We start from the raw sequence: 19,714 nt of genomic DNA, 5'->3' as shown, positions 1-19,714 counted from the left end.
TCGAACGGAGAGAAACCTGTGGAGGCTTGTGGGACTTCCCGGATGGTGAACATGAGGTAAGGCAAAAGGGTATCCCAATCTTTACCATCCCGGCTCACCACTTTCCTGATCATGGCCTTGAGGGTCCTATTGAACCTTTCCACAAGGCCGTCTGTTTGTGGGTGGTATACAGAGGTCCATAGGGCTTGTACATGGAGCAATGCACAGAGATCTTTCATCAACTTGGACATGAAAGGTGTCCCTTGATCAGTCAGTATCTCCTTGGGTAGCCCAACCCGGGAAAAGATCTGTACTAGTTCCTTAGCTATTGTCTTGGAAGCTGTGTTGCGTAGGGGGACGGCTTCTGGGTATCGGGTTGCATAGTCTAGTACAACCAGCACATGTTGGTGTCCTCGAGCTGTCTTCTCTAGGGGCCCAATCATATCCATGGCTATGCATTCAAATGGTACCTCTATTATTGGAAGAGGTATCAAAGGTGCCTGCAAGTGTGGGCGAGGGCTATGTAGCTGACACTCTGGACAAGAGGTGCAGTATTGCCTGACATCTTCACGTACTCCTGGCCAGAAGAACCTCCGCAAGATCCGTGCCTGGGTTTTCTCTACCCCTAGGTGTCTTCCAAACAGGTGACTGTGGGCGAGGCTCAATATGGCTTTTTGATGTTTTCGTGGCACCAGAAGTTGATGTATCTCCTGCTCCTGCATTTGCACCACACAGTACAGGAGATCTTTCTTCACTATAAAGTAGGGTCCTGGACCCTGGACCTTCCCCTCCACTGGTATCCCATCTATCTCAGCCACCTCTTTCCTGACGTTATCATATCTAGAGTCCTCTGACTGGTCCCGCCCGAAAGTCTCTTTCCCAGGACTAACCTGCCTGTGCTCCCAGGGGCCAGCTTCTGCTTCTTCCAATGTCTCGTCGCCATCACGGCTGGGGCCAGCCTCCAGCTCACCTTCCGTGTTGGTAGTTTCTCTGATGGCTGCTCGTGTCCATTTGCCTACTAGCGCAGTCTTCTGGCCCTGGGTCAGGATCCGGGTTCCCAAGGCCTTCACGGCCTTCCTTTCTTTTTTTGTCTTCTGAGCCTTTTGGGGGGCTGAGAATGGATCCTGAGAAAACTCAGAAAACATTGGGGGTTGACATTCCCCCAATGATGAGTCGCTGCCAACAGGGTCCCCACCTCCCTCCAGCCTCTCCAGGGGCAGTAAATTATCAAACCCTGGATAGTCCCTCCCAATGACTACAGGATATGGGAGTTTAGGAACTACACCCACTGTCACCTCAATGGGGTTCCCCTGAACCTCTATCTCCACTGGGATGGTGGGGTAATGGCTCACGGCCCCATGCACGCAAGTCACTGCTACGCGTTTGGCTTGTAGCAGCTGGCTACTTTTTACCAGCTTACCCGATATAAGGGTGATGGCACTCCCCGAGTCCACAAGCACTGTAGTCTCTGCTCCATTTATCTTCACTGTCGTGGTGTAGTTATGCGGGGCTAATGCGATGCCCGCAAGATGGATAAGGGAGCACGGGACCTCCCAATCCCCCAAGTTGCATTGCATAGGCTCCTCGGTGCTGGGACACTGTGCTGCTATATGTCCCCACTCCCCACATGCATAACATCTATAATTGTTTCTAATCATTCCCCTATCATGTGGGTTAGGGGGTTTAGTCCCAGGGTTCCCCCCACTCAGGCCAATCCCTTCCTTCTGGGGTCTCCACTGGTTTTCAGCCCCCCTCTTCCTCCACCTAGGACTCTCCAGAGGGTTGGCTGTCCCACCTCACTACTGTCCTCACTACTTTACTGTAGCCATCTGGCCTTGCCCCATCACACCTAGTATTATGTGAATCTGACATTAAGTGTCCCAGCAGGGCCGGCTCCAGCATTTCTGCCGCCCCAAGCAAAAAAAAAAAAAAAAAAAAAAAAAGCTGTGATTGGCGGCGGCAGTTCAGCGGCAGGTCCTTCACTCCTAGAGGGAGTGAAGGACCTGCCGCCCCTCTCCCTTGGCCGCCCCAAGCACCTGCTTGTTAAGCTAGTGCCTGGAGCCGGCCCTGTGTCCCAGACACCATTATGTACACTAGAGCTGCCAAGAATTCATAGGGAAAGTGCCATGGAGGTTTCATATAGATCCACTGAACCTCAGGTTCATTTTAAGCTAGAGAGAGGAATTGCTTCGTGAGAAGTGATGCAGGGGACAAAGATATGAAGGCCCAATGTGTATTGAAAGATCTCATAGCACTAAGTGCCTTAACGTTCTTTCTTGAGTTTCAAAATCTGGTGGTATTTTGTTACTTATACATTTCGATAGGTAGGAAAAATTATCAGACACCTACTAACCAGAGGCCAGTACAAAAAATGAGTAGGATGTAAGGCCCAAGATCAACATAGTGATCAGAAGCCCAGCACCTCCCAGGGACTGGGAAATTTGAGGATAATGGGATTCCAATGAGTGTGCAATCCCTGTACCCCACTCAAGGGCTCTGTCTTTTGTATCCTCTTCTAGCTATGCAGGAGTCTGATATATTCATATCCTCTGGCTAGTTGTGGAGTATGACGCGTTTGAAGTCCTCTATCTGTCTCTGACTGCTGGAAAGGAGATGGTACTGTCTTCTCCCCCTGCCTTCAATTGAGTGGTTTTTTTTTCAAGCCCTGCCCATACGATTTCATGTTGCTTTTCAGACAGAGAGACAAGGTGGGTGAGGTAATGACTGACACAGCTATAAGTACACTGCTTTACAAATAGGTTATATATAATGTGTTTGTGAGTGTCATTGTCAGGGTAAGGACCTACTGAGTGAGTGTGTGTGTGTGTGTGTGTGTGTGCGCACACGTGCACACACAGTGGGTCTTTACCTTGACAATTATACCCTTACAAGCCCACCTATCCAAACTTATTCCTGGCCTACAAACACTCTTTCAGCTCCCCTAATCCTTTTATTTCCAAAATGACAATAAGTTTAGTCCAATTCCCCACCCCAAACCTTCCAGAATTATTTTAATCTGTCCCATTACCATGATGAGCACCCTCCACTCCAGATACCACCCACTTTTAGATCTTCGGTGCAAAGTACTACTTAAGTGCAAGCTGTTATTTAACATATATCTTACTATCATTGTTCTACAATTGTTCTACAAATGCTATCCTAATGCAAGCACAGTGGTATTGGAACAAAATCCCTGCTACTAGAAGTAGAAATCATACTGATATCCACAATGGTGTGACCGTAGCAAAGCACCGCTAATGCCATAAGATTGAAGCCTTTTATAAGACAGGTTCTTTGTGAGCAAAAGAGAAAACAAAGTCAACTCACCCAGATCAAATGAGTGCTGAAGACAAACCTGCCTGACAGATGTATTCTGTAGGCCTTGTATCCCAGACTATTGACTTCAACGGAACCAAGATTTGTTCTTTTGCATAGCACTTTTTGGGGTTTTGTTATTGTTGTTTTTTTAATACCGCCGTACTTTGCTCAGGGCAAAGGAAAATGGCAACTTAAAAACATGAGCTGCTGTGGCTTAGAAGAACGTGAGTAGAAACAGCAAGTTAAAACATGTGGATGCCTGACTGAGCAAGCAAAGGAACACAAACAAAAGTAGGGGTCGCTTTTGCATTTTGTACAGCCAAAGCTTACTCGGTAATAGGTGTGAGAGGTAAAAAGGGGATTCAAAAAACAAATCATAAAAATTGGTTTCCTCATTCTTAAAGGGACAAGGAACTCAATATTTGTCATTGGGCATTCTGCATAAGGTTATGAGGGCAGAATTTGGCCTCTAGTTATTTTTCTTCCACTTTGTTCAAATATGTATCTACACTATATACGTGTTTAAATAAATTATAGCTAATAATGAATTGCAAGCAATGCATTAATTGAAAGGTTCCAGTGAACTTATTACAGAAGCAAACTCCAGGTGACAGTGAGAACCTCAGGATCATATGCAGGTTGCTCAGTAATCCTTTTCATTATTCTATAGATTATATGGAGATGGCTGCCAATTTTAATGGTGAAAGCTATTGTGTTTAGCATAGGAATGTATCTTGGATAGTAAAAACTGTAGCTGTCAACACTTTTATAAGACTCTTAGTCACTAGGAAAGTTGGGCCTATACATTTTGTGGGAAGTTGTTTGAACTGATTTTAAACCCCCAAGAGGCAAGGATGTGAAGTAAAATCTTTAATTTATAAATTGACACTGCATACACCAATTTCAAGGTTTTCTGACATGGTGAGTCAATGAAATTACACCAGGAATGGACTTGGCCCTGTAGTTCTAAATAACAATTTGGTTTTTGCATCTTACTTTAATGGTTTAAGCCAGGGATTAGGAGGCAGGACGCTTGGATTCTGTTCTCAGCTCTGCTACTAATTCATTGTGAGACCTAAATAAGTCACAACCACATCAGGAAGACTGGGCACTCTCAATAAAACCCCACAACAACATTCTCAAAAGCTTGGGTGCCATATACAAAACAGAAATTGAACCAATATAGTCAGTCTCATCTCTTGAGGAGATGATAGTACATCCTGCATCCAGCTGCCTGTGGTCACCAAAGGAAATACTGCACTTGGAGTCACAAGAGGTTTCTGTAACGTCAGGTCCCAGGTGGCACATGGATTTATTTTCTTTTTAATTTAGTGTGAGCTGCCTGCCATGGAGGCTACTTTCACCTGGGTCAACCCCTTAATGAAGCAGGGAGTAATATTGAACTGAGCAGAGGCCATCACCCAGAATTCACATGCTGTTTATTGGTGATGTAGAGGTCCTCCCAGACGCATCAAATAGGCCATCAAATTAGTTTGATTTTTCCATCATTTTACAGTGATTACTTCCTGAAGACATTATCCTCACTAGGATACATACCAGCTATTTGAGTTGGCTTTCATATTTGCTTCTCACTGTTCACAGATCAATTTGCATTTAACAGCAGATCATCAGTATGATTTATTAGCAGTCCAATAATGTAGGATCAGTGTTCTAGTTTACTTTGTTTGTTGTATGTTTGGTTGCTTTATTACTTTTTGGTAATGCTGCAATAAAGAAAACATCCTGGTGCTTTTTCTATTTGTTTTATTAAACCTCTTTGCTGCAGGGTATTTGGCGGTTGTCAAATAGGCTCTCTTTTAATATACCAGCTGTACTTCATACTCATTCATTTCCTTTATCCTCAATAAATATAACAAACTTATATATATTCCTCAATAAACTAAACAAACTTCTTATTATAATTAACTTTTAATGCAATATTTGTATATTTAATACAATACTTTAGAAACTGCTATTTTTGTATTGGGCCTTGGATTACAAAATCTTGGAGTTACAAAATTGCATGTTTGATATATCTTGTAAATGTGTTTTTCAGAACCAATTTACATTCATATGCACATAAAGTTCCCATGGACATAGAATTTACAAAATATTATAGTTATAGTTGTCCGTAAAAAGTTAATAGATAGACATGTAGACTTTTACTAGATTATTCTTTCATTGCTATCAACATAGTTTACACAGGTTTGGTATAAGAAAATAGATATGAAGATAAATATGAAGCTTTTCACCATTCCAATTCACTTCCCAGCATGTTATAGTATCTCCTGCATTCACAGCCTTTTCTCCCTGTACATATTTACCTTGATTTTTGTCCTGGGTCTGATTCTCATTTAGACTGAGTCACCTATGAGTATGTCTATGTTGCAGCTGGAAGCGAGCCTCCATCTGGGAGGTAGACAGTCTCAAACTAGCTCAGCTTGAGCTAATTCCCTAAAAATAGCTGTGAGGACGTTGCTCACCCCAGCCCTGGGTTCTGAGCTCAGGCACCCAGCAACATCGCCACTGCCATTTTTATTGTACTATCTTGAGTTGAGCTATTGCTAGTCTGTATACCAAGGCTGGGAGGCTTGACCCCAGCTGCAGTACAGACATAACTTCTAAGCCATACAGGGTAAAGAGGCCTTAGTAGAAAGAGAATTGCACCCTTGAAGTTCACTGAGAATATATGTGCATCAAGCACAGTAGTGTTTCGTATGCACAGCTTGTAACAAATTGTAATGTGGGTAAAGATGAGGCACTCATCAAGTTAATCCCTTGCTCTTTGGGTGTCCTTTTACACAAGGCATAATAAATCATTGCTACATTTTCCAAGGTTTGGGAAATAAGACACTTCCACCAGCATACATCAGGGGCAACTATAATGAGGTCAACTGAGTTACACAATTGTAAAGCCCATTTAAGTGAAAGGGGAGTCAGTTCTTGGATCGCTAATAATACTGTCAATTAATGCAGTTATTTCTCAAATGTAGGACTCTTTTTTTCATATCAGTGTGCATAACACCTTCATAAACATGACTTAGAGATCAGCTCCTCATTAATTCTCCTGTTAGGTGGGCTGGGCACAGCAGACCTACATATCAGAATCTAATGGTGGCTGCATAGTTTGGAGGTAGGGAGCCCCTTTCTCCCTGTTCCCAGGAAATCAGAGGTCCTTACAGTGTATTCAGGGTCGGAAGCTCCAGAAAGTGATATACATTTGAAACAAGGAGCTCTGCAAGACTCACTGGAGGATTTAAATGGATCTCACTGCACCATAACAGCTAAACAGTCCAACAAAAGCTCATGGGTCCTATTTATAGGATAGAAGTATTTCCATTCTCCTATTCTGTGATAGGAGGATGGGACCCAGGCCTGTGGATTAAAGGAAAGTGGATTGCCTACTGTTTTGCACCAATTTTTCTACTATGAAATTATAAAATTGTTAAGATTACTAATCTATACTTGTTAAGTATCAGAGAGGTAGCCGTGTTAGTCTGGATCTGTAAAAAGCGACAAAGAGTCCTGTGGCACCTTATAGACTAACAGAAGTATTGGAGCATGAACTTTCGTGGGTAAATACGCTCCAATACTTCTGTTAGCCTCACCTTTTTATGCATTTCTACTCATAAACCACTGGAGATATTTTTTGAGCCCTACAAAATTGGCATTGGCATCTTTCCACATACACTAAATGCTGAAGATCTGGAAATGAGCAATCAAAATGATCATTTCCACCCTCCGTTTGTATCATAAATTCAATAATATCAATATTTTCCAGTCTTTTCCTTCCTTTTCAGTGAATTGTTTTTTATATGCAAGCTCTATCTGCAGCTATTATTGCCTTAAATATCACTAACATAAGAACATCCATACTGGGTCAGACCAACGGTCCATCTAGCCCAATATCCTGTCTTCTGACAGTGGCCAATGCCAGATGTCCCAGAGGGAATGAACAGTACAGGTAATCATCAAGTGATCCATCCCCGGTCGCCCAGTCCCAGCTGCTGGCTTCTGGCACTACTACAATACTCTATAATATTTTTGTATGTAGTCTGTTAATTCTAGTCTATATTGGTTTTTATACAGTTCCCATTACCATAGTACCTTAGTGCCTTCTATAATTAAACATACTTACAGGATTACTTAAATTGTTACCAATTCCTCTCTTCTCCACCTGCCCTGGAGAGGAGTTAGTTATGGATTTATTTGACTTCTGATCCTTTCTACTCTCCCCTCCTCCCCATAAATGCTTGTAAAGTTGTCACTTAGTGGGAAAGCAAAGAGAAAGAAAGAAATTTTATATTTGAACATGAAAATGCTGAGTTCTCTGGTTGCTCTTCATTCCCACAGAAGTGAGTTCCATAGTCTCATGCCATTTGCAAAACAGCCAAAATCTCTAGCATATCACAAGCTTCACCCAGGAGTTAGAAAGTTCTATAGATCCTGAGGAGAGTCTTGAAAGATGAGGCGGTCTCTTAGGTATCCTGGTCCCAGTTCACTGAAGGTCTTGAAAATAAGGACTGAAATCTTAAATTGACAGCACGTCCAATTGGGAGCCAATGTAGAGCACAAAATACAGAGATGATATGCGCTCAATGATATTGCTTGTTAAGGTGGGGGAGGGGCTACATTCTGGACCATTAGTTGCTTTTTCAGTGCCAGTGCTTTCAATACAATATAACAGTCCAATATAGAGGTACCAGACATGTGTAACCGAAGCCAGGTCAAGGTCATCATCAGAGAAGATGGAGAACAGTCTCCTGCATAACCCTATACTGTAGATAGTGTTTACTGCAGTCATTGTGCAAACTTTACAGTCTGGGACTCAAGGACCCTGATAGAGTGACTATAGGATGGAAGCAAACCCTTCCCAGTCTCTACCTCTTCCTATCAATACAAGCTTCACCTTGCCCAGGTTTACTTCATTCAATTATTATTCATATCCTGATGTTGGCTAGTCATTGGGACAGCAGAGTGATGGCAGTGTTTGCATAATGTGTATGTTCCTTGACTATCTGGTGTGTATGGGAGGAGGCTTTGTTTTAATTTTTTGGTACATTATTTCTCATTTTTGAAATGTTTGCAAGTCTGAAAAGTAAATAATGCTTTAATGTTGTGTGTGGAAGAAAACTTAGAATATCAATCACCTGGCTAGCTTTTTCAAATGGGAACAGTAATGTAGAGGTTTTACAATAATGGACATGCAGAACAATTATGTATATTCTTATGCACTGAAAGGATCTATATTGTTTATATAATAATAGTCTAGTGTGTGCTTTTTGTTCCTGCCATGGTTTCTAACCAGAGATTTGGAAAGAGTATCAATGAGTAACACTTTGCCAATCATCTAATAAATAACATAAATTCTCAACCTAACCATCTAATGAATAAATGACTCACAAAATGACTGGAACCAATGCCATCAATCAATCTCATATACCCAATATGTAAGCTATTTAAATGGAGCAAAACATGTGGTAGTAGTTTAAAAAAAATCCTTTGGAAAACTTTGTACAATGGTGCTTAAATAGGAGCTAATCTTTGACATGATCCGATATGAAGAGAGTGAGAGAGATTTGTTTCCTTCCAATCTAATTATAAAGTCTGCCTTTTAAAGAGCCTTTTCCAAATCTCGTACATTCTATTAAAAGTGCAATACTTAGATGCACAGAAATTGCATAGGTTATATCTTTGTCAAAGATAATACTGATGGTGTAACAGAAAAACAACCAGTATGTGAATTTAGGGACTACCCCAGGACCTCTCTCCGGATCATCAGTCCTAATCATCCACAAAGGGAGTAAGGGAGCATAACATTCCCTTGAGCGGGCTACCTGTAATGTGGGTTGCAGCATGGGAGGGAAAGCAGGCTCTGCAGAGCTGCTCTGCTTTTCCATCCCACATGTGAATGGGGACGGGGACTGTGCAGGGCCTGGGCTCTGCCCCCTCTTCCAATGTGCTGTCCACCATCCTTAGCTACATTGGATGATGTATACTGTGCCAGCTATCAGTTTGACACTCTACTTCCTCAGTGAAGAAGGAAGAAGACTACGAAACAGAACGTGACAGCATCACAATTTGTTTCTTTGGAAAGCACAACAATACATTGCCACTTACTCAGAGCAGATCATACTGTGATGAGCTCATTTAAAATGTCTTCATTAGATCCTGACACTGTAAATAGATGCACCAGTGTGGACTCTTAAGCCAATGCAAAATCCTAATCATCTTCACCTTTTTCCAGCAGTGGGGCCTTAGTTAACAACATTTCCAGTGTTACCTGAACTCACTCTTAATCTCAGCTTCAACTCAAAGTTTTATAGCTCAATGAAATGAAAATGCAGGAAATTGTTTTAAAATATGGATGGTTTTTCTTGCCTTTGCTTAGTAGAAGAGGAGAAACAAAATTAGAACTGGCGTATATGGATATGAAAAATGTGTTCTTGTAAGAGATGATTTATTCTAAATGTTAGCAATAGCAACATTTATGTGAGCTCTATGCATCAAGGTTGATGTGGAAAATGGAGTCCAACCCTGGAAACATGCATGTAAAACTCCTCTTGACATCAAAGGGAGATGCACACATGGTCTCACTGTAAAATCAGCCTATGCTTTCTTTTAAGACTGTTCTTGTATATGTCATAATATTCTTTTTTGGATTTTTTTCTGTCTATAAGTCCCCCAAGCATATTCAATAGACAATGTCAAGTAGTCTACGGAGGAGCTTGGATACCTCAGTCATAAGAATGGTATGTAAAACTAGATTATTCAGTCCCCAAATTTGCTTTTGTTACAAAAAGGTTAATCTTTTCATGAAAAATGTTTAAATGAAGGGTTTTTTCCTTAAAAACCCCTGCAATACTTGCAACCCAAGGTCCTGATCCTCTGACTGACAGCACAAGGGTGCACTGCTGGGATTGTATGCCACCAGTTATTATACCAGGGCCAAACACTGCAGCTATGTACTGCTGTAGAGAAACCAAAGAGTAAGAAGAACAGGAGTACTTGTGGCACCTTAGAGACTAACAGATTTATTAGAGCATAAGCTTTCGTGGACTACAGCCCACTTCTTCGGATGCATCCGAAGAAGTGGGCTGTAGTCCACGAAAGCTTATGCTCTAATAAATCTGTTAGTCTCTAAGGTGCCACAAGTACTCCTGTTCTTTTTGCGGATACAGACTAACACGGCTGCTACTCTGAAACCTGTCAAAGAGTAAGACTGATTTGACATAGGTCACTGTAATTTCATTGTCCAAGCTACATGAAATGGAAAAAATAAACAAACAATGTAAATTGTATAGAATAAACTAGATTTTTAAAAGTCTTTTACTTTAAATCTTAAGTGATTTGGAAATTTCCCCCATAATATCTAAAATCCTTTTTCAAAAGTGGCTTAAGAGTCCCAGACCTGAGTTTCTAAGTAGAGTTGGACAAAAATTTTGGGACAAAACTTTTTTTCAGTGAAAAAATGCAGATTCAGGTCCTCTGAACTTTGTCCACTGAATTTTGTGAACTTGTGTTGATTTCATTGAATAGTTTCAGTCAAGAAAAGCCTTTTAAAATTTAAAAAAACACCCAAAACCTTCTGACATTTTTAAAACAAAACACTGATTTTTTTCAGTTAATTAAAAAAAAATCAAAAGAAAATGTTTTGCTTCAGGTTTAACAAACTGTTGTGTTGGACCTAAAATGTGTGTTTTGTTTTTCACTTTTTGATTCATCAAAATATTTTTAAAATTTTCATTTTGGGTCAACTCAAAATATTTTTTTCAATTTTTCAGAATAGCCAGTGAACCAGAAAATCGGTTATTTGCACAGCTCTGTTCCTAAGTGCTTTTTAAAATTGGACAGGGAGTCACATCACTTAGACAGCACTGGAAATTTTACTCTAGATCAGGGGTGGGCAAACTACAGCCCACGGGCCAGATCCGGCCCATCAGGGCTTTGGATCCGGCCTGCGTGATTGTCAGCCCTGTGGCGCAGCAGGGCTAAGGCAGACTCCCAGCCTGCCCTGACCCCATGCCACTCCCGGAAATGGGCGGCACCATGTCCCTGTGGCCCCTGGGGAAAGGGGGGGCAGAGGGCTCCGTGTGCTGCTCTTGCCTGCAGTCACCTCCCCCCGCAGCTCCCATTGGCCAGGAATGGGGAACCACGGCCAATGGGAGCTTCGGGGGTGGTACCCGCAGGCGAGGGCAGCGAATGGAGCCCTCTGCCCCCCCTCCTCCAGGCACCGCAGGGACATGGTGCCAGCCGCTTCTGGGAGCGATGCAGGTCCAGGGCAGGCAGAGAGCTGGCCTTCTCCCCGCTGTGTGCCACTGCCACCCCGGAGCTGCTCAAGGTAAGCGGCACTGGGCCGGAACCCACACCCCGCACCCCTCCTGCACCCCGCACCCCAACCCCCTGCCCTGAGTCCCCTAACCCCCTGCTGCATCCCTCCCTGCACCCCAAACCCCTGCCCTGATCCCCCTCCTGCACTCCGCACCCCCTCCTGAACCCCTGCCCTAAGCCCCCTCCTGCACTCCGCACCCCTCCCTGCACCCCTGCCCTGAGCCCCCTCCCGCACTCCGCACCCCTCCGGCACCCCAACCCCCTGCCCTGAGCCTCTTCCTGCACACTGCACCCCCTTCCACACCCTGCACTCCCTCCCACACCCCAACCCCCTGCCCAAGCCCTACCTTCATGGCCCTGCATGCAATTTCCCCACCCAGATGTGGCCCTCAGGCCAAAAAGTTTGCCCACCCCTGCTCTAGATCAATCCTACATTTTTTTCAAAAGTAATATATGATTTTTAGCCTGCCAGAGTCTCATTCAGAAAAAATCATTTTTCTCAAATACTTTTTATTTCAAAGAAGTTGAAATTTCAGCATTATATCAATTAGGCATTGACATACACAATGAGGTAAGACTGTCATTTGAGTCCTCAGTTTCACAAAGATAAGAAACACCTGGAAAACAAAAATATGTGGGAAATTTTTAACTGCTCTTGCATTTCTGAAACAGTATAACTAAGAAAAGCAATACCACACTTATATAAGGAAGTCAGGCCCAACTCCTGCAATAAGTAGTCAATATCAAAAATTCCCATTCACTTCAAAGGGGACAGGATTTGACTCTTTATATAAAGATTATAACATACAGTCTTCTCACAAATAAGAGCTATGGTCATACTGTAAATGTAAGCTACACTGCCAAAAAATGTAGATGTGTCCTATTGAGAGAGCTGTGAAAGTTCTGAAATGCCTGAACTTTCCTATGTGAACTTCTAGAAACTCTGAAAATCATAATTAACTTATAATAAACTATTCTAGGGAGAAAACAAAAGCCGTAGCTTGTATTCTGAACTTAGCAGTACACAGAAAGAAAATATCATTTCAGTTGTTGCTTTGCTGCATGAAGGATCTTCTCAAGAGTGTTTGGGAACAAGGCTGTCTGCCACAGCTAATAACTCACTCAGCATCTACCCCTCCAAAATCATAGTGCTTCAACCCCAACTGCGTGCCTGATGAATGTCAAAGCAGCTGATGAGTGGTAATAGCAAGCAGTCTTGGGATTCAGGGGGGACCCTCACCCAACTTGTGGGGTAGAAGAATTTATGAAGATAACATGACATGCTAATATATTTTTACAGCCTAAACAAGATATTTTATGCCAGCTGTGGGCACCACATGTAGTTTATCAATATAACTTTACCCTTGGGGGTTTTTGTGCTTACACACAATATCATTATCACAAAAGGTGAAAGCAAACTGCTCAGTAAAAATATTGTGAACACACAGAAGCTTCCCTGCTTTTTACTCTTGATCTCTTAAATCCATTTTCAATAGCAATAAAAGAAAATCAGCACCTTTGTGTATAGGACTTGAGCCTGGCATTTAAAACCTTTTGTTTATCCTCCATTTCTCCACAAGTCTATATTAGTAAAAGTAAGGCATTCTCCAGACCGCTGTTACTTGCATATTTAATTTTACTTCCACAGACCCTTCTACACTGGCAAATATTAAAACACCTAACATGTCAAAATTATCAAATCTGATTTTGTTAAAAAAAAAAAAGTGTGAAATATTGGGACTTGATGCTGACATATAGTTCTTACTGTTAACTGCTGTAAAGTACCAGCCAAGTTTGAGAACTATATGAAATCTCCTGGAGTTGCAGTACTTCCAGGCCTCATATCACAAGTTTCACAACACTGGTCAATATGTTTCTCACTTCCAAAAATGGTAATGAATGTTTCCTCTTTACTGGTGGAACCATACAATGAGGATGTAAGCAGGGTCTGAATGAGCTCTCCCCTGAGAGCTGGTTGGTGGGGGAAGAGACTTCAGGAGCAAACTGCATTTTCATGAACACACCTACTCTGCATAGATATCCAGCAGACAGGGACTGTGTTGCTCAAAGTGATCAGCTTTGGTTCGTGGTGGGTTACAAATCACTTTAGTTCTGAATGCAGGGGTAATGAAATGTTGTTCTCAGTGTTACCTTTATTGCATGAGTAAAGGGGAACAGAACTGTGCTGAGCCTGTCCTGATTGAAGGGTAATCCATAGTTGAAAGGAACTCGCTAAGCCAGGAACTTGAATGCCAGACCCCTGTGAAAGTAGGAAGGGTGGGGACAGGTATCCCAGCCAGGAGGTGTGGACTCTTCCTAAGGATCCCTGGTCTGGTTTAACCTGTTCCTCCCCACTGTTCAAAGATAGCACTAAATAGGCTCCAGTAGGAGTCTTTTGTTATTTTTAGCGCTCAATAGAGCTGAAATCACTTGTGGTGGGAGCGTGTTTCCTCCCAGCCTGCTTCAGGTTCCCCCACTAAGAGCTGACAATAACTAAAAGGTAAGTGGAATCTTAAGAGACTGACCTGCATAGGTCACAGTAGAGAAGCAGGTGGCAGCAGGTGGGAGTGTCAAGCAGGTGGCCCGTGGGAATGGTGAGCAGCTGGTGGGGCAGCCAGCAGAGCAGAATGGCAGCTGGTGGGAGGCCAGCCAAAGCAAGTGCTCACATGGTGGAGCAAGCAAGGTGCCTTCTTCCCTAGGTGGGAGGTGAACTCACACATATACACCTCTGAACCCTGGGTCCTCACGGACCAGAGACAACCACTGTGAGTGGGGTATGGTGAGGCAGCAAAGAGGAGCACAGTAAAAGAATTTTTGGTTGTAGAACTCAAGAACATGAGGTGGAAGACACTGCCCCGTGCACTCTGAGGTGGGTGTCCTGCTCACAGTTTTATGATTATGAATCCTGCTTGCTGCATTTTCCCTAATTAATATCTGGTGACTTTCCTCCTTTCATTACAAGTTTATTTTCTACACTCAGACTCTGTGCTTGCAAGTGAGGAAGTGTTGCCTCTCAGAGGCACCCAGGGATGGTATGTAATTTTCCCAGGTTACTGGGTGGGGCCTCAAGCCGGTTCTGTGTTGTATTGTTGAAAAGGAACCCCTAGATATTGAACCCAGCCCTGGTTGCTGCTGGAACCATGTGGCAGAAGGGTTACAAGTACTGGAAAAATTTATGATGACTATTTCATTTTCAAAATGCCAAGAAGTATTATTTGACCACCACTACTAAAGTAGTGTGAACTGGGTAATCAGTCATAATATTACTATAGCACCTTCCCTTTTAGGATACCAAAGTCCTTTTCAAACAATAGTAAATTAAGCCTCATTGCTCCTGAGAAGTAGGTAATACATATTAGAGCATAGTCAACTATTCTCAGTGAATAATTTATTCAAAAAAAATTCTCCTGCTTATAATCATAACTCTTCAATGAACATTTATTAATCATAACTCTTCAATGAACATTTTATTCAAGCTAATTTCAACCAATGGGCAGTATAGGAGCTATTCACTTGAGCTATGTCTATGACTAAATGCTACCTGTTGTTTGTGGTGTATGATTGACCACCTAAATTACCAATTGTAGTGACTATCCTGATTGGATGATAGAATGGAGATCCAAAGAAATTTCAAGACAGCCCCTTGTGACACAAAAGCCCAGTTTTTTAGTAAACCAAAAAAATTAGATAATGTTTTGAATTTTTGAAAAAAATGGCCTGTTTCAAACCCTTTAAAAAGAAAACAAATTGAACATTTCGGAACTTTTTTGCAACAGTTCATTTTTTGACCAGTGGAAGTAGCATACTTACTCCTGGAGAAAAGTTATGCTAAGAATAGGTATTCTGAATCAAAGTGAGCTGTTATGTCTTATTTGCATGCTGATAGCTAGTATGCAGAGCACTCTTGCTGCTGCGGCTGTGAGAGCAAACCAGAAAATGTGGGGGTACTTGTTTGTGTGAGGAAGCTCTCTTCCATACATTTTAAAAGCTTGATTTGTGAAAGGTAACCCCATATTTAGCGGTTGTACCAGCTCCAAACAAAGCTGGATGTGGAGGACAGAAACAAAACTATAAAAGTAGTTTCAAATATATTTCACTTGTTCAACAGTTGTTCTACTGTTGCTTGGCACAGTCATGGCAGAGAGGGAGATGGGAGACACAGGAATGAATGAACTAACTAATTAATGAAATTGCTACTGGTCAGGAGTGCTGGAACATTTTGTATACTGGGGGTGCTGACAGCCATTGAACCAAACTGTAAGCCCCGTATATCAGTGCCGCCCACCACTGCTGTATATGATGGAAACCACTTCAAGCCCAGGGGTGTGGCAGCACTCCCAGCATCCCTAGGTCCAGCACCTATGCTACTGGTGCCCTTTTTTAGGTAGGTGACAGTAAGTGAACTGGCTAGTTGTGTTTGACTTAATCATATAATCAGACAGAAAAGATCCTAGGTTTTAAACCAGGAAAATGAATAATTCAGCTTGGCCATAAAAACTGAAACATTGATACATAGTTAATATGGTTTTATTGTGTTTTATAATGTATAAACAAATTCCCCAACAGTAAATATAGGTTAAGTCAATTGTGAAAACAGATTGTTAATGAAAACAATATAGTTTTATGCTCATTTCCCATGAGATGATTTCTTTAGTGTATAACAGCTTATAAATTTATTGTGATTTAAAGTGAAATTGCATTTCTTGGAATTTTCAAAGCCAGCAATGGTATTCAGGCCCAGATTTAAAGGAAACAATTTGTCTTGCTTGTCATGTGTATCAAGGTTTAGAACACAATACATTTTCACATCACTGAAGCTGTGCCAAATCTCCTAAAATTAGAGCAGCACAGAGATACATCTGGATTGTTACTTTTCCAGCAACATTGTCATGTCCATGGCTGGACCAGCGAGGGTAAATTTCACCCACTGGGGTCACAGAATACCATAGTAGCACTGCAGGGTTGAGGGTGATGGAGCTGATATGCAAGACCCCAATTCTACATTAAGGTTCTGCAAAGGCTCAAATATCTTAATATTTCTAAATGAAACTCCACGTCCAGAAAATCCACTTAAAAAAAAAAAGCACCAATTGAAATGTGCTGTTTCCTTCTATTTACCCTGTATGCATGAACCATACTGTCAGTTTCTGTTTAGATTATAAATTCTTTGGATTATAAAATTCTGTTTAGATTATAAATTATCTTCATCCATGTTGTTCAGTGCTGTGTGCTACATTGGCACTACATAAATTATTTGTATTAATGCCACCATGTGATAAGGGAAAAGGCAAGTCTTCTGCTTACTATACGTTATTTAATATAAGTACTTCTAAAAGCTTCTGCTCTTACCCCACAGCTCAATAGGTTCCTAGTTCAGATTTAAGTGGTTCCTTCCATCTTGTGCCTATTTTGAGTGAATGAAGATCATTCAGTATTTTTGACATATATTTTTAATGTAGTCACCTTACGGTAAAATAGACCTTTCACGCAAGATTGGGAGGGTCCTAGGGGTTGGCACAGACTGTTGTCTGCTGCACTTTGCTAAGCACCAGAATCAGCCAGAGAAACCCTATTTGGGATATGTTAATAGCAAAAATCTTTTAAATGGGTTTCCAAAGGAGCAGGACCCCATGCTATCATGCAAGAAAACAGGCATAAACAGAGTCACTGCATTCCCCTGGGCATAGATACCATTCCCTAGGGCAGTGATCTCCAAACCTCTATCAGTAAAAAAAATTTTGAGCACGCACCCCCTGCCGCGCCGGCTCAACCATTTTTGCTGAAGCAAAAAAAAAAAAAAAAAAGCACTCCTTCTGCCGCGCACCCCCAAGGATCCTCTTGCACACCCCACTTTGGAGACCACTGCCCTAGGGAATTAGCAACCTTAAATAGAAGGAGGAAGTTATCTCCTTTACCCCTTCACTAGCCAGAGAAAGGACCATCTGCACCTTACTATAAGATGGTGCAATGGGCACAATCCACCTACATGCCTGAAATCATTATCACATTTCTTCTTGTGCATCCCTGAAAATGTTTTGCCTCCAGATGTCAGCTTTTTAACACCATCCTTAAAACACAAACCATTAGTTCAAATCAGCCTACCCAGAATGAATTTGTGATAGTTATTGTGATAAAGATTAACTCTTAAACTAGAAAACATATCTGAAAGAAAAAACTACAAATGCTGAAGTTCCTGGACTTTCAAACTTATCCAGCCATTAAAGAAGGCAAAATACATTGTTTTGGCTGAAGAAATGAAGTGCTTTCTTTGTAAAATTTTTATGATGTACTCCAAATGAAAGTTTTAGCATAAGTAAACAAGGTCTGCAATTCCATAAACTAAAGAGCAAAAGAAAAGCAAAATTAAAATAAAGAACACACACTTTACTTTACTGAAATATGTGTGATTTTATGTTCTGACTCACTAGTTCTGGACTTGACAAATGTCTTGAACTACTCACAAATGGCAAGTGGGAAAATTTTCTAGGTGAATGGGAAGCTTTACTCATCAGTTTCTCTCTTATATAAGATTATACTGGCAAGAAAATAAATACATTTTCTAGAATGTAGGCAGGGATAAATAACTGTGTCTGATAATGAATAACTCTGTATATTTACAAGGAAACATATTGAGATGCCACATTTCATTTAAAGCAAGATTTTGATGTTTCATTTTGTTTGTCTTAATAGTGAACACTAACGAAAAACTAAAGAATGCTAGAGAATATCAAAGAATGAGAGGAAATAGAAACCAGTTGATAATTCCAATGAGCTAAGGTATGATGGAGCCACCCAGTTACCTTAGTGTGATGGAGAATGATGGACAGTGCCTACTAGGGATGGAGGTTGATGGAATGTCAAGAACACTGAGAGATGATTGAGAGTGTTTACAAAATAATGGACAGTGTTGAAAATACTGAAGTGTAATGGAAAACAAAACAGAATAGCAAGACCTGATGAGGTGTGATATGTGATGTCCAAGCATAGTAAGCCACGATGAAATATGATTGAGTATAAATATCTCTGCAACTATACCATGTTAAAGTTGAAATAAGGAGTCACTCCCCAGAAACTCCAAGCAGGTTGCATTCTCATGTAGGGAATTTTAGAATAGGAGAAGTGGGTGACAGGTTCATATATTAAAAGGAGTGGGAGTTTGATTTTAGCCAAATCTTATTTTATATATATGAGAATGTAACTGTAAGTGTCTCTGCCTATAATCCTCATACAATCCACTGATCTCCCTAGCTACTGAAGTATGAATTATGGAACTTTGCCTCTGAGCCAGCAAATGAGCCATTCTGTGAAGATGTGTTTTTTTCAGTTTTTCATCTTCAGGGATGGTGGGTAGTTTGTGTCCCCAGAAGAGCTCTTTTTGGCCTCAGAGAATGAAGCAGCTTTTTCTGGCAGCCCCACATGTCCAGGGGAGAAGTTGATACTCCATGATTGCTGCAAAACTTGTGAGGGAGAAACTTAACCCCAGAAGTGAATAAGCCGGGGAAACTCAACTTCATATAAAAGACACCTAAAATAAGATTGTTCTGGTTGGCTGGTAAGGGGGCTTGGGGTTTGTGTGGAATCTTCTGTATAAAGACAAGATATATATATATATATATAATATACTGTCTGTTCCCACTGTGCATACATTTATTTACACTACTATTTATCTTTTGGCTTGTATTACCCAGGCCAAGTGTTGCTTTCCATTAAAAGGGCTTCTTTAGCATGATTTGTACTGTCTCAAGTACTCTACAATAAAGAAACATAAGAACATAAAAATGGCCATACAGGGTCAGATCAAGGGTCCATCCAGCCCAGCATTCTGTCTGCCAACAGTGGCCAATGCCAGGTGCCCCAGAGGTATAGGCTCTGACTCCGTGGGTGCTCTGGGACTGGAGCACCCATGGGGAAAAATTGGTGGGTGCTCTGGACCCACCGGCAGCTCCCTGGCCCCCTACCCCAGCTCACCTCCGCTCCGCCTCCGCCTCCTCCCCTGAGTGTGCCGCCAAGTCCTCCTTCTCCCCCCTCCCTCCCAGCACTTGCGCCATGAAACAGCTGTTTTGCGTGGCAAGCGGTGGGAAGGACG

General features: G+C 41.8%; 1 long non-coding RNA gene across 2 annotated transcripts in view; it reads left to right on the top strand.

The window, feature by feature from the left end:
• Window positions 1–19,714, top strand: part of LOC122172347 (uncharacterized) — a 65,072-nt gene that overhangs the window by 7,971 nt on the left and 37,387 nt on the right. Inside the window, exon 1 of one of the 2 annotated variants that reach the window (XR_010601420.1) lies at window positions 14,303–14,497. The exons of the other annotated variant lie outside the window; for it this stretch is intronic. This is a non-coding gene — a long non-coding RNA (uncharacterized LOC122172347). Of the gene's footprint in view, window positions 1–14,302; window positions 14,498–19,714 lie in introns of those variants that run through there. 2 annotated transcript variants of the gene reach the window in all.

This window comes from Chrysemys picta, chromosome 5, assembly GCF_011386835.1.
Source record: "Chrysemys picta bellii isolate R12L10 chromosome 5, ASM1138683v2, whole genome shotgun sequence".
Lineage (NCBI taxonomy): Eukaryota > Metazoa > Chordata > Testudines > Emydidae > Chrysemys > Chrysemys picta.
Note: the sequence above shows the minus strand (reverse complement) of the source record. Positions and strands in the feature narration are given on the sequence as shown.